The 13597-nt window shown below is 49.6% G+C and overlaps 1 protein-coding gene and 1 long non-coding RNA gene across 2 annotated transcripts in view; one reads left to right on the forward strand and one right to left on the reverse strand.

Annotated features, from left to right (window-relative positions):
* LOC140403530 (uncharacterized) overlaps nucleotides 1-11281 on the forward strand; it is a 139495-nt gene extending 128214 nt beyond the window's left edge. The window contains exons 2-3 of the long non-coding RNA XR_011938344.1: nucleotides 6892-7081; nucleotides 11125-11281. This is a non-coding gene — a long non-coding RNA (uncharacterized lncRNA). The remainder of the gene's footprint in view (nucleotides 1-6891; nucleotides 7082-11124) is intronic.
* Nucleotides 1-13597, reverse strand: part of LOC140403529 (ras-GEF domain-containing family member 1A-like) — a 246714-nt gene that overhangs the window by 209564 nt on the left and 23553 nt on the right. The window lies entirely within an intron of this gene.

Here is a 13597-nt window from a genome sequence, read left to right on the forward strand (position 1 = left end):
CTATTGGACGTGGAATGGGGCTGTTTAGCACAGGGCTAAATCGCTGGCTTTGAAAGCAGACCAAGGCAGGCCAGCAGCACGGTTCGATTCCTGTAACAGCCTCCCCGAACAGGCGCTGGAATGTGGCAACTAGGGGCTTTTCACAGTAACTTCATTTGAAGCCTACTTGTGACAATAAGTGATTTTCATTTCATGGGGACATGTTCCTCCACTTCAAATGCATCAAAGCTATTTGTGGTTGCCTTTACCATCACCCTGGTTAAGACCAATGCCGCAGAGATATAGTTGAAAATTGGCTCTCAGCAACTCACTTTTGTTATGTTCCTGTAGTCTGATAATAAATGAATCAATATATGACAGAACAGCTAGTTCAAGACTAGTTATTTAATGTTGAATAAACTGTGGGTAGACTAAATGATTGCTAACCAAACTGTGGCACTTCTAACCATGCTACTAACAGCTCCTGTAACTCTGACCAAGACTGGTTTTGTCCGGTTCCAGTGTCCTGTTCCTCCTAGTGGTCGGAGGCTATATACACTTGTTATATACACTGTTACTGCATATTATTACAACTGTCATGTGGGTCTACATCTTGAGTTTCCTGCAAGTATGCAAGAAATATGCTTCGAAAGGTTAGTCATGGCACGAATCAACTCCAGCCTCCCGGATTGCCTCGATCCATTACAGTTCGCCTACCGCTGCAACAGGTCCACAGCAGACGCTATCTCCATGGCCCTGCACTCTACCCTGGAACACCGAGATAACAAAGACACCTATGTCAGACTCCTATTTATCGACTATAGCTCAGCCTTCAACACCATCATTCCTACAAAACTCATCTCCAAACTCCGTGCCTTGTCCTCGGCTCCTCCCTCTGCGACTGGATCCTGAACTTTCTAACCCACAGACCACAATCAGTAAGGATAGGCAACAATACCTCCTCCACGATCATCCTCAACACCCGTGCCCCACAAGGTTGTGTCCTCAGCCCCCCCTACTATTCTCCTTATACACCTATGACTGTGTGGCCAAATTCCCCAACAACTTGATTTTCAAATTTGCTGATGACACCACCATAGTGGGTCAGATTTCAAACAATGACAAGACAGAGTATAGGAATGAGATAGAGAATCTGGTGAACTGGTGCGACGACAATAATCTCTCCCTCAATGTCAACAAAACAAAGGAGATTGTCATTGACTTCAGGAAGCGTAGTGGAGAACATGCCCCCGTCTACATCAATGGGAACAAAGTAGAAAGGATCGAGAGCTTCAAGTTTTTAGGTGTCCAGATCACCAACAGCCTGTCCTGGTCCCCCCATGCCGACACTATAGTTAAGAAAGCCCACCAACGACTCTACTTTCTCAGAAGACTAAGGAAATTTGGCATGTCAGCTACGACTCTCACCAACTTCTACAGATGCACCATAGAAAGCATTCTTTCTGGTTGTATCACAGCCTGGTATGGAGCCTGCTCTGCCCAAGACCGCAGGAAACTACAAAAGGTCGTGAATGTAGCCCAGTCCATCACGCAAACCAGCCTCCCATCCATCGCCTCTGTCTACAATTCCCGCTGCCTCGGAAAGGCAGCCAGCATTATTAAGGACCCCACGCACCCCGGACATACTCTCTTCCACCTTCTTCCGTCAGGAAAAAGATACAAAAGTTTGAGGTCGCTTACCAACCGACTCAAGAACAGCTTCTTCCCTGCTGCCATCAGACTTTTGAATGGACCTACCCCGTATTAAGTTGATCTTTTCTCTACACCTTGCTATAACTGTAACATTATATTCTGCAGTCTCTCCTTCCTTCCCTATGTACGGTATGTATTGTCTGTACAGCAAGCAAGAAGCAATACTTTTCACTGTCTACTAATACATGTGACAATAATAAATCAAATCAAAATAGGAGCAGGAGTGGCCCTTGTCTCGAGTCTGCTCCACCATTCAGAATGATCACAGTTGATCTTCTGCCTCGAGTCCACTTCCCCGCCCACTCCCATATCCCTCAACTCACTGAAAGACCAAACCTCTATTTATCTCAGCCTTCAGTATGCGCAATGATGGAGCATCATCAACCTGACCAACTGAGACCTCCCCACGGCCCCTCGCCCTTCAGTGGTTCGCCCCAGCTGACTTCACTACCACTTTCTTGCAAAAGAGTATTGTTGGCACGAGAGTCTGTCACCGAAGAAATTCTGAATAATTATTGGTAAAGGCAACAGTGTGAGTCACTGGAACCACGTCACAGATATATATCGTCACGTCCCTTACAAAGAGAATCGCAATAACAGAAAGGGAATTGTGACTCCTCCCTATCCCTGCTACAAAGTCGAACGCTCATTAAAGAGAGACTGTGGCAGGTTTAAATGTTTTTTAAACACCTTGGATCCACTTGGCAGCTTTAGGCTAACTCAACCTCTCGACCCAAAATGCTAGGCTTGCCCAACCTTTCTGTCTAGAAGCTCTGGGCTGCCCAACTTGCCTATCCAGAAGATCTAGAGCTGCCCACCTGCCTGTCTAGAAGCTCTAGGGCTGCCAAACCCCGCCTGTCTAGAAGCTTTAGAGTTGCCCAGACTGCCAGTCAAGAGGCTCGAGAGCTGCCCAGACTACTGTCTAGAAGCATGGGACTGCCCAGTCTGCCCATCTGGTCACTTCAAGTTCATGCACCGAGATCTGGGATACAGGCGGCATGGTGGCACAGTGGTTAGCACTGCTTCCTCATAGCGCCTGGGACCCTGGTTCAATTTAGGCCTTGGGTGACTGTCTGTGCGGAGTCTGCACGTTCTGCCCGTGTCTGCGTGGGTTCCCTCCGGGTGCTCCGGTTTCCCCCACATTCCAAAGACATGCAGGTTAGGTGGATTGGCCATAATAAAAATTGCCCCTTGGTGTCCAATGATGTGCAGGTTAGGTGGGGTCACAGGGTTAGGGCGGGGGAGTGAGCGTAGATAGGGTGCTCTTTCAGAGTTGGCACAGACTCAGCAAATGATCTCCTTCTGCCCTGTAGGGATTCTATGAAGTCTCAAAAATAAGACTCTGGAATAGATTGTCCTGATGCTAAGCCACTTGTTTACCTTTCTCCCTTTCCTCTCTGCCTTTGCATCAGTTTATTTGAGATAGTGACAAATTGCTTCCTACTTCCATCTTGTGACATCCATTGGTATTAACCGGATCATAGAATTTACAGTGCAGAAGGAGGCCATTCGGCCCATCGAGTCTGCACCAGCTCTTGGAAAGAGCACCCTACCCAAGGTCAACACCGCCACCCTATCCCCATAACCCAGTAACCCCACCCAACACTAAGGGCAATTTTGGACACTAAGGGCAATTTATCACAGCCAATCCACCTAACCTGCACATCTTTGGACTGTGGGAGGAAACCGGAGCTCCCGGAGGAAACCCACGCAGACACGGGGAGGATGTGCAGACTCCGCACAGACAGTGACCCAAGCCGGAATCGAACCTGGGACCCTGGAGCTGTGAAGCAATTGTGCTATCCACAAGGCTACCGTGCTGGATCTGAGACTTCTTCACTTCAAAGATATGTTGCATTTGTGGATTGGGTTGAAACGTTTGTTTTGGCTCGTGATTGACGGCCCTGCACTGTTATTCATTGCATGATGAATTTTGAAGCCACAATTTGCCGAGTATCAGCTAGCTCAGCCTCAGTCTCACTCCTGAATCCAGAGATTGAGAGGGCATAGCCTAGCTGGACTGGGATATATAGCTCTAAAAAGCGAGTTCTTGCGACGTTAATGAATAAACAGCAGTTTGAAAACAAACGGAGTGCTTGAGGTTTTTCATAAGGTGTCAAGAACAAGGAACAACAAATTTAATACACCCCAAATACAGAGTGTAATCAGACACAAACTGGAGGGGGTTGCAGGGACAGGGAGGGGCAAGACCACGGGGGGATTTGAAAAATAAGGTCAGCGAGCAAGTGGGTTGGGGGACGTGGGGCTGCACTTGGAAGCGGGGAGCAAGTCGGTTTGAATGATGAAGGTGGATGTTTACAGTTGCCCTTTGATGGCCAAAGCTCACAGAGCCATTAGGAAATAGGATGTGGCTTTTTATTTGTAGCTGGTGATTTCCCAATGTATGGATCTAGCAGTCATGGCCACCAACTGTCAGATGAGTGCAGGCCGGAAGCCTGAGGCAAAAGAAAACGTCCAAATTTACGGAAAGAGGGTCCATTAGCATTGTTACCTTGTCTTGGCAAAGTACTGGGATGCCGATTCAATACCCGCTGCAGCGAATGGGAGATTTGGCCCAGCGCCAAATGCTCCTTCCTCGCCAGCAGCAATAGCAGGGCCCACTGGGATCGGAAATTCCGAGGTCCTGTCTCTGGAATTCTTTGAAACTCCAGCGCCAAGCTGGAGACTTCAGATTTTCCCGACTTCCGACTTGCTCAGCAGAATAGTTACCCAGGAAAGGATAGAAACATTAAAACCAGTTCTAACTCCTGGGTATCTATGCTACTGATCACCCCAATGCACCCCCTCCCGCCCCCCCCCCCCACCCACAAACTGCATTCTCCACCCCGACTAACCCACCCCCCCAAACAAATGTCTTTTAAACTTACCAGAATACGGTAGCTGGTGCTGTAAAAGGAGGCCTGGCTTTGCTTCCCTCGATTCCCCTACACTAAACTGAAGGACTCGAGGAGCAGCTGCACTCCACATTTCACAGCAGGCCTGGATGGAAGGCCTGGGTGAAAACTGAAACTCCCAGTCTAAAACCGGGAAACAGGGCTGGAGTGGCAATCCGACGGTGATTGTCATTCCACGGCAGACTTGGCCCACTGATAGGTAGGTAGCACAGGATGGATGGGTTGAATGGCTTCCTTCTGTACTGTAATGTCCTATGATTCTACAGCTGAGCTCCAATGGGCTTCAGAGAATCCCTACAGTGCAGAAGGAGACTATTCGACCCATTGAGTCTGCACCGACCCTCCAAAAGAGCACCTTACCCATGTCTACTACCCCCACCCTATCCCCGTAACCCCGCAACCTAAACTGCATATGCTGGATTCTCCGCACCCCAACGCCGAAATCGGCGCCGGCGTGGGGGCGGAGAATCCATTTTCCCGCAAGGAATCGGGACCAGCGCCGCCTGGGACCTACCTGGGGCCATTGCCAGAGGCTCGCTCCGCCCCGACCGGCCGCAGTCCCGACGGCGTGGAACTAATGTGCTCCAGCCGGTTGGGATACTCACTTCATAGAATCATAGAATTTACAGTGCAGAAGGATGCCATTCGGCCCATCGAATCTGCACCGGCTCTTGGAAAGAGCACCCCACCCAAGGTCCACACCTCCACCCTATCCCCATAACCCAGTTACCCCACCCAACACTAAGGGCAATTTTGGACACTAAGGGTAATTTATCATGGCCAATCCACCTAACCTGCACATCTTTGGACTGTGGGAGGAAACCGGAGCACCCGGAGGAAACCCACGCACACACGGGGAGAACATGCAGACTCCACACAGACAGTGACCCAAGCCGGGAATCGAACCTGGGACCCTGGAGCTGTGTATCAATTGTGCTATCCACAATGCTACCGTGCTGCACTTGGCGGCTGTAGACTCAGTCCGCGGCTGCTTTGGTCGGGGGCAGGCCGATCAGAGGGCAGGGGGGGGCCTTATAGGCGGCCGGTAAATGTGTGCGGGCGTCGAGGGTCGGGCAAGCAGCCGATCGGGGATAGTTTCTTTTTTGAGTCCAGCTCCGCGGTCCGAATCCGCATGGAGCACGGCGCAGCCGCTGGAGGTTGCCGCCGTGCACATACGTGGCCTTCGACCCGGAAGTGCGGGGGCCTGTATCTACAACAAAAGCTGCTAGATCTATGCTGGGCCTCTGCTAGCCCCCTGCAGGGCTAGGAATTTGTGTCCCTTTTAATGCCAGTTTCTCGGGTGCGAAACTCTACCGATTTGACGCCGGTGTGGGGGACATAGTCAATAATGGAGAATCCAGCCCCACATCTTTGGACACTAAGGGCCAATCTAGCGTGGCAAATCCACCTCACCTGCACACCTTTGGACTGTGGGAGGAAACCGGAGCACCCAGAGGAAACCCACGCAGACATGGGGAGAACGTGCAAACTCCACACAGACAACCAAGACTTGTACCAGGCTAAATAGGAGCTGGGAACAATCAGTGAGAACAATGCTAGCAATTTGTTAACACTTCATTCAAATTGGTTACATGTCATGTGGATGTAATTGTAAAGTTATTAATGTGTAATGACATCTTGAGGCCTGGCACTACACTGCACCAGGCAGTAAAGCAATATGAAATGAAAATCGCTTATTGTCACAAGTAGGCTTCAATGAAGTTACTGTGAAAAGCCCCTAGTCGCCACATTCCGGCGCCTGTTCGGGAAGGCCGGTACAGGAATTGAACCGTGCTGCTGGCCTGCCTTGGTCTGCTTTCAAAGCCAGCGATTTAGCCCAGTGAGCTAAACCAGCCCCTGGATTCTAGGATTACCATATAAATTACAATCAATAAGTAATTATTTGATAAGAATTACATTGCTAGTTATGGAATACCAATGAAACTTAATGTAATAACACAGGTATCATTTATGTGGTTGTCACTGATCCTGAACCTGGGGGGACAGGCTGTTAATTAATGCACAATGCTTTAATCAACTCAAACATGTGATTATAAAAGGTAACTATTTGCTATTTGTTTGAATAAGGCCCAATGGGGTAAGGATTCCTCTTCTGTGTAGCAACATTGGAAATACGTTGATGAGGCTTTCTGCCATGGAATACTTCTAGGGAAATCATAAACACATTTGATAAGTCTCTCAGGACCTCACAGGAGTTTGAACAGTGCCTACGGTCTGTGTGGCTGAGAAGATTTGATTGCATTTGCGTGACTTTCTTTTCCAGGGTAAGAACATGACGTTGATGGTGATTCCTGGAGTCTGGGCCAACGCTCCCCCCTCAAAAGGCAACAGCACAAAAAAAACAGATCATGTGGTGCTTCATTTCATCGCCATTTAGGAGATCTTGCTGTGCACAAAATGGCTGCCAACCCACCTGCGTAACAGCAAATCATTGAACGTGAAGCATGGTGAAGGTGTGACATAACTTCAACCCTCCTTTCATTCACTCATTCTTCCAGTTGAACCTTGGCCCCTCTTGGCAGGTCTCTACATTCACTAATTTGGGAGGCTCATTGGTACGTTTATTTATTCCACATTTTCTCTCCATGTGGAGAGTTAGTTCCAGAGAACCCAAGAGTCTGCAGAAAGAAGAAAAGGCCATCGAGCTGCCTTTTCATCCTAAGGCCCCTTAAGTGGCTGTTCATTGGGCGGAGACCAGATGGAAGGCAGAATTTGGCAGAATTCACTCCCATTGGAAATAAGGTTGCCAACTTTGTTTGGATGGATTCCTGGAGGGTCTATCATGTGGCCTTCTTTCTCTAACTCCTCATTCAAACAGCATCAATTAAACCCACCGCTTCCCCCCGCATCTCCAATACTTTTTATCACTAATAAAAGTGTTCAAAGAAAATAAAAACAAATAAACACTCTTGTGTGTTTGATGTTTCTCCTGGGGTGATCACAGTGTCCACAAGAGCACCCATAGTATTAACCTATAGACTCTGGGATAATCCTGGTGGTTTGACAACACTGACTACTAATACCCTAAATCAGTGCCTCCATCTCGACAAAGTTCTCCTTTGGCTCCAAAACTCTCAGCTTTTACCTTCTGCATATTTTCCTACTTCAGCCATGTTCCCATCAGTTTCACTACCAATTTGTACAATTCTCTGGGATGAACTGTTAACTCTCCATCCAAAACTCTGCAGTCCGTGTCCGAGCTCACACCGAATCTTACTTTGTCCACCACCCTTGTTCTCGTTTATCACCGTTGACTCACGGTGTGGCAAAATCTCAATTTTAAAATTTTCATCCCCGTTTTCAAATCCTTCCATGTCCTCGTTCCTCCCGATCTCTGTGATCTCCTTCAGCCCCACAACCCTCTGCACTCCTCCAATTCTGACCTTTCCTGCACTCCCCCCATTTCCACTGCATTAGCACTGGAAGCCACGCCCTCAGCTGCCCGGGCCCTAAACTCCAAAATTCTCTCCCTAAACCTCTCCACCTCCATTCAGACGCTCCATAAATGCCTCCCTATTGGCCATCTCACCTGCTCTAATATCTCCTGACCTGGCTCGGCATCGATCCTTTAATAGTCCCTTTGTGAAGTGCTCTGGGACATCTTACCGCATCAGTAGTGAGTTGATGTTGCTGTTATTTGCAAGCTGAACGTACTTGAAAATGCGGCTGGTGAAACCTGGGGCTGGATTCTCTGATTTTGAGGTTATGTCCGGAGGAAGTGTCTAGTTTTACAATGAAAAAGTCGGCGGCGCCCCTGCACTGATACTCCGCCCGGTGGGGGGCTCGCAGTGGCACCGGGTAAAGCTCCCGACAGAAACATCCGAAGACTGCAGCGGTCGCGCCGTACAATATGGCACCGACCGCGCACGGATTCGGCCGGCCAAATAGTGTCCCCCTGGACCCCCCCTCGCCACCCCTGGACCACCCCCCACCAGTCCCCCCCAGCCCTCTCCGAAGCCCCCCCTGCCAGCAGCACGGCTACTCCCAACTGTGGCGGCGCTGGAGACAGTCCGCAACCGTCACGCCGGGTTTACGAAAACCCAGACCACACGCGACCCGCACGATCGGGAATTCGGCCCATGGGGGGGGGGGGGGGGGGGGGGGGGGTGGTGGAGCATCGGGTGGGCCTCAAAGTGACAAGCTGACGCCGTCGCAACAGTGTGTGGCACACTCCTAGATTACGCCAATTTGGAAGGGACGGAGCATCTGAAAAACAGCGGCACCCTCGATTCGGTTGCAAACCGGGATTCTACGCCCGGTCGCCGGATACGATTTTGGCATTGGGCAATGCAGTGGCTGTTTGTGGATCTGGCCAATTTGACAAGAAAGTTGGCTGCTGCAACTGGTCAAAAGTCCGGGCCGGAAAACCAGGCAGAGTTGCCGACCCGACCTGAAGTCTGTAGACCGACGAATTGAGGTATCAGGGAATGTGAAGGGTTGGCGAAGGCAAACAGGAGTCTCACCTCAACATCATCGGGTTGGAGAGGGTCTGATCGTGACCACATACCCCCCTTTCCCCCTCCCACTATCTATGCAACAAGATGTAATTTAGCTTTGTGAAAGAGCAGAGCTTTCTGTGATGGCTCCAGCTGCCAGACACCTTGCTGTGTTCAGACTCTGAACAGGATTCATGACAATCTGGATATAACTGATACCTGGAGGATAATAGATGAAAATTTACCGTCTCTCCAAGTCGGCAGCTATAGAGTTGTGTAATCAATGCTTCGCTTACACCAGATCTTAAGGAGAAACTCACTGATGCTACTCCCAAATAAGTCAAAGCAAAGATGACAGGGACCCTGACTAAAATACAGAGAGTAACTATTGAAGGCATTAACATACTGAGAGGCCTAGATAGAGTGGACGTGCAGAGGCAGTCTCCACTAGTAGGAAAAACTAGGACTCAAGGGCACAGCCTCAGAATGAAGGGACGATCCTTTAAAACAGAGAGGAGGAGGAATTTCTTCAGCCAGAGGGTGGTGAATCTGTGGAACTCTTTGCCGCAGAAGGCTGTGGAGGCCAAATCACTGAGTGTCTTCAAGACAGAGGTATTTAGGTTCTTGATTAATAAGGGGATCAGGGGTTATGGGGAGAAGGGAGGAGAATGGGAATGAGAAACATATCCGCCATGATTGAATGGTGGAGCAGACTCGATGGGCCGAGTGGCCTAATTCTGCTCCTATGTCTTATGGTATTAACATTTTGTAGGCTTCAACATCAACGCCAGAAAGACTTTACAGAAGTGATCCTGTCAGTTTGACAATGTACTCACCTCAGGCTCTGAAAATTATTGCTTGTGCAGTGCTACACCAGGATACAAGTATGCAACCTGACTCACCCATGCAGCCATGATGGAGTGCAGCTCTGCCAGAGGTGCCATCCTTTTGGGTGAGACGTTCAACAAAGTCTCATCTGTCCATTCGTGAGAATGCTAAATATTGCTGTGGAACCACATGAACAAGAGTAGGTGCTTTCTCCATTGCCCAGGCCAGCATTCCTCTCTCAGCTAATGCCATCCAAGGCAGATAAACAAACCACTTACCCACTTCATCACTAATCCCGGGATGCCACTGGTACACACTGGCTGCCACATTTCCCTACGCAAGAGCAGTAACTGTGTGTTTAAGTTTCATCGTCTGGGGCACTTTTGAGTTCCTTCGACAATACAATAAAGGTGTTAAATATAGTAACACTCACATTTTCATAAGCCATGACGCATTGGTTTGATAGTAATTAAACACTGCAGTCGCTGACCATAAACCTGACAATCTGAATACTTGCCCCTTAATCTTCAAGATTGTAAAGACGCCAGAATCCCTGCAGATGCCAATTGCAAATTCAAAGGAGCTTTTGTAATGTCACTGGAGTAGTGACACTTTTGGGGTAATTACTGTGCTGATGGAGTTCATTATGGAAGGCACCAGAGAGAGGAACAATCTATATGGTGGAAATTTCATGAGGGAAAAAAAACCAAATCTTTATTGTATTAACTGTGGGTTTAGATCTACAGGGATTTGAACTAGAACATTCCAGAATTCCTGGTGCTCTCTTCATGCTCCCACTAGTCAACGGAAGGACATTCAGTTATAAATTGAAACCTTTGACCAGTTGTTGTCCAGCAGCCCTTCATTAATTGTGCTTCAGCCTCGACAATAGTGGTGAGGAATCACACTGTTTATCCACATGACTGTAACCGGGGTGGGAATTCATTAGAACATTCTGGAACTCGGTGACCAACCTTCGCAAAACGAATTGTTCTCGATATGTAGTCCACACTGGCCAGGTGGCATTGAGAAAGTGGCGATGGGCCTATATCTTGAACTGCTGCAGTTCTTTAACAACATTATTATGCTTAGAAACATGGGTAAGGGAGGTCTTGTGGTGCATTGGGTAGTGTCCCTACCTCTAGGCTAGAAATGTTGGGGTTCAAGCCCCACTTCAAGTGCCTTCATAACATGGCCAAACAGGTTGATTATCTGGCTGTAATTCCTTCCAGTACCCCGGATGACAGGTGGCGAAGAGCGAGAGAGTTTCCAGGTGAGCCACACTGCAGAAGACAAGAGTAAACCACTGCAGGACGTTGCCAAGCACGATCATGGACCGATCAAATGGACGTGTGGAATTTGAAATCAGTCAATAAATCTGGAATTGAATGCTTGTCTCTGTTTGGTGACTACGAAATTATCATAGATTGTTCTAAAAACCCATCTGCCTCACTAATGGAAGGAAATCTGCCACCCTTCCCTGGTCTGGCCTACATGTGACTCCAGACGCACAGCAATGTGGTCGATTCTTAACTGCCCTCTGAAATGGCTCAGAAAGGTCAATTCAAGAGCAATTAGTGATGGGTAACAAATGCTGGCCTTGTAAATGACTCCCACATCCCATGAAAGAATAAAGCAAAAATTGTTCACGGCTGCCATTGCCCTCTTATGGTAACTAAAGGAGGAGGAACAATAGTAAGAGCTGTTACGATCCCAGTTGATATTACTACTGGACAGGTCAGATCCCAGAGTGGAACCCTGCTCAATAGATCCTAACATTTAATTTTTGTTTGGAGGCATAGGACTGCCAAGGAACTGGGGAGCGATTCTCCGACCCCCCGCCGGGTCGGAGAATCGCCGGGGGCTGGCGTGAATCTCGCCCCCGCCGTGTCCCGAATTCTCCGCCACCAGAGAATCGGCGGGCGCGGGAATCGTGCCGTGCCGGTCGGCGGGCTCCCCCCGGCCCGCGATGGGCCGAAGTCCAGCCGCTGTCAACCTTCGCCAGCCGGCGTGGATTGAACCACCTACCTTACCGGCGGGGGCAGACGGGCTCCGGGGTTCTGGGGGGGGGCGCCGGGCGATCTGGCCCCGGGGGGGTGCCCCCACGGTGGCCTGGCCCGCGATCGGGGCCCACCGATCGGCGGGCGGGCCTGTGCCGTGGGGACACTCTTTTTCTTCCGCCTTCGCCATCGTCTCCACTATGGCGGAGGCGGAAGAGACCCCCTCCACTGCGCATGCGCGGGGATGCCGTGAGCGTCCGCTGACGGTCCCGCGCATGCGTCACCCACCGATGTCCTTTCGGCGCCGGCTGGTGTGACGCCAAAGGCCTTTCCCCCCAGCCGGCGGGGCGGGAATCATTCCGGCGCTGGCCTAGCCCCTCAAGGTGAGGGCTTGGTCCCTAAAGGTGCGGAATTCTCCGCACCTTTGGGGCGGCCCGACGCCGGAGTGGTTCCCGCCACTCCATCCCGCCGGGACCCCCCGCCCTGCCGGGTAGGGGAGAATCCCGGCCCTTGTAACAAAAGAATAAAACATTTATTAAACAAGAAAAGATTAACTATAATACCAGCCTCCTTCACCCCAGCCATACCGTTACAGATTTACACAGACTTAGAAGGATAACACAAGTTAAATCTCACATTCTAATAATCTCAGTAAATATACACAGTCCATGTAATCTAATAGGTAAAATTCTGTCAGACACACCACACTCTGAAACCAAGTGACAGACACCACCCAAGACAACTTTAACAAGTCATTGCTAGCAGCAATTCGCTCTGCTTAGCACTGACTCAAGAGACAGAACGTGGCAGGTTCAATACTCTCTACCAACCGTGAGCATGTAATCTAGACTATCGAATCGAGAGGTGCTGTCGCTTATCTTCCCAGACCCTACAGGAACCATTTCTTATTCCACAACTGTTCTTTCATCATTGTCCTATCATCAGCACAAACACTTCAGTCACGGTTTTTATTAATACAATCAAAAGCATCCCAGGGCACTTGGTTGCAGGACAAAATAACATTTCCCGACCTCAGTGACCCAAAGTGTTTTACTTCTTCTGAAGTGTAGCCAGCCTTGTAACACAGCTGCCAGATTACTCAGGGGGCAGCTCCCCATGAAAAGCAATGTGACCATCAGTGTTTCGTGATATTTGTTGGCAGAGAAATATCAGCCAGGACAGGGAGAACAGAGCTCTGCAGAAGGGTTACAGGGACCCAACAAGTTAATTCTGTTTCTCTCTCCACGGATGCTGCTAGACCTGTGGAGTTTATCCAGCATTTTCTGTCCTTTATTTCAGGGAGAACCCCCCCCCCCCTCTCCCCTCTCTCCTCCTTCCCCCCCCCAACCCCCACCCCCACTCCCCTGTCCTTCTTTCTAATAGTGCCACTGGCACCCCTATGAAAGGGAATTTCATAGAATTTACAGTGCAGAAAGAGGCCATTTTGCCTGTCAAGAGATGGGGGTTTCACTTTAATGTCCCGTCCAAAGGACGGGCACCTCCGACATCGCAGTGCTCCCTCAGCACTGCACTGGGATGGGCACACCGTGTGCCCTGTGGTAGTACCAGGTATTGCGGTATCTAAGAGGCTGATGAACATTGGTTAGACCCAGGAGTCTACCATTGGCTGTTGTTACGTAGCTCCGCCCTGACAGGCGGAGTATAAGAGATGGTGCCGTCCCAGCAGCCTTCACTTTCTGTACCG

The sequence above is a fragment of the Scyliorhinus torazame genome, chromosome 28 (genome assembly GCF_047496885.1).
Source record: "Scyliorhinus torazame isolate Kashiwa2021f chromosome 28, sScyTor2.1, whole genome shotgun sequence".
Classification (NCBI taxonomy): Eukaryota; Metazoa; Chordata; class Chondrichthyes; order Carcharhiniformes; family Scyliorhinidae; genus Scyliorhinus; species Scyliorhinus torazame.